The sequence below is a fragment of the Diabrotica undecimpunctata genome, chromosome 3, assembly GCF_040954645.1.
Source record: "Diabrotica undecimpunctata isolate CICGRU chromosome 3, icDiaUnde3, whole genome shotgun sequence".
Lineage (NCBI taxonomy): Eukaryota > Metazoa > Arthropoda > Insecta > Coleoptera > Chrysomelidae > Diabrotica > Diabrotica undecimpunctata.
The window spans coordinates 117592653-117595130 of record NC_092805.1 but is presented as its reverse complement, the minus strand read 5'-3'; positions in this window follow the sequence as shown (position 1 = coordinate 117595130).

Genomic DNA, 2478 nt, shown 5'->3' with positions numbered 1-2478 from the left:
ACAGGTCCTGACGAAATACCTGTAGACATAATACGGTTAATAGAAGAACCGCAAATTGGAATATTGGTCGACTTATTCAATACAATATACAGTACAGGAATCATTCCCAGAGATTGGCTGATGTCAACATTCATAATACTATCAAAAAAACCAAATGCAAAAGAATACCAAGACCACCGGATAATAAGTTTAATGTGTCATACGCACAAAATATTTTTAAAACTTATACACCGGAGAATACGCAACAAACTTGAGTAGGACATAAGTGACACACACTTTGGATTTAGAAATGCACTTGGACCTAGGGAAGCCCTGTTCGCTGTGAATGTACTTGTGCAAACGTGCATGGATATTAATCAGTTAGTATATATGTGTTTCTTGGATTACAACAAAGCCTTCGATAAGGTCAGACATAATCGTCTTATCGAATAACTTGAAAAGAAAAGCTTAGATATGAGAGACATCAGGATCATTAGCGCTATCTATTATAATCAGATCGCTGTGGTAAAAGTTTTCAAATGAAATACAGATTGAGAGGGGCGTAAAAGAGGGCTGTGTCCTGTCTCCTACTCTGTTTAATTTGTATTCAGAGGAAACAATCCAGGAAGCACTAGAAGAACTAACTATGGGTATAAAAGTAAATTTTTACTTTTTACGACGACACTATTTTATTAGCGGAATCTCTTGAGGATTTACAACAAACGGTTGACATGAGTGGTAGAAGTCAGTAAAGAAAACGGACTGTCCCTAAACACAAAAAAGACATAATTTATGGTAATTACAAAAGCCCAACAGCGCCAAGAAAACATAACAATACATGGAGAACAAATTAAAAAAGTTGAAAAATATAAATATCTGGGTACAATAATTAACGAAAATAATTAGTACACAAAAGATATTAAGGCAAGAATAGGACAGGCAAGAAATTCCTTCAATAAACTGAAAAAAGTACTCTGCAGCAGGGACATTTCAATTTCTTTAAAGATAAGACTATTGAGATGCTACGTGTTCTCCGTATTATTTTATGGGTTGGAATCTTGGACATTAAAGAAAGATGTTTCGGACAGATTAGATGCCTTCGAGTTATGGGCCTATAGAAGGATATTAAGAATAAGTTGGGTGGATAGAGTCACGAATGTCGAGGTCTTGAGAAGAATGGGAAAAGATAAAGAGGTTTTAAATACAATTAAAGTCAGAAAACTGCAATATCTGGGACATGTCATGAGGGGCGAGCGTTATAACTTGTTGCAGTTAATAATGCAAGGAAGAATACAGGGTAGAAGGAGTCGCAGAAGAAGACGCATCTCCTGGTTAAACAATTTGAGAGCTTGGTTTAACTGCACTTCTGCTGACCTCTTTAGAGCAGCGATATCGAAAGTGCGAATTGCCATGATGGTTGCCAACCTTCTTAGAGCAGATGGTACATGAAGAAGAAGCCAGTTAATATGGCCCTCCTTAAAAATTGTACCGACCTTATTGGTTGTCTTAATAATGTCACTATAACGGCTGAGACAAGAATGCTTTCTGTCTCCAGTGCTATTTAACATGTACTCGGAGCGTATCTTCGAGCAAGTACTGGGACAACTACAGGAAGGCGTCTTAGTTAACTGAGTGTGTTTAAACAACATTAGATATGCTGAAGACGCAGCAGTTTTTGCAGATAGTCTAGATGGTTTAAAAGCAATAATGTCGCGCATATCAGATATAAGTCAAAAATATGGAGTGGATCTCAATACGAACAAAACAAAGTACATGGTAGTTAGTAAACGCGAAATATTAAATACACATCTTTTGGTAAACCAACAGCCAATTGACAGGTTAAACAGCTACACATATCTTCTCATAACACTACACATATAAAAAATGCGACTATTTTAAAACTCTGCTCAAAACATTAAATGAAGGGGAAGAGAAAACTAAGATTGAAGTGGAAAGGAACACCAAAAAAAAGCAGAAGTTGTGAAGCAATTAAAGAAGAAAAAAACTGAAGCAGCAAAAAAAGAAAAAGAAGAAAAACATGTTGCAGTTTTTGATCTACAGAGAACCTTCTGTCTACATCTGTAGCTTATTACAAACGACAGATGTGGGTTTTCAATTTGTGTGTACATAATGAAGTTGAAAACATTGGGTATATGTTTGTATGGAACCAAAGTGTTGCTTCGCGTGGTGCTCAAGAGATTGTGTCATGTTTGATCAAGTACCTATATTTTTTTGCCTGAAACAACTTCCATCCTAAATTTATATTCTGATAGTTGTGGTGGGCAGAATAGGAATATATAAGTCGTTTTAGGTCTTCTTAATGAAATGCAAAGAAGCAATGTAAAGGAAATAAATCCAAAATTTTTTGTGTCTGGACACAGTTTTTCAACTTTTGCAAATATTACGAAAATATATTTGTGCCAGACGACTGGATAAACGTAATAAACATCTCAAAGAAAAAGGAGCCTAAATTTTGTACTCATAAAATGGAGAAAAATG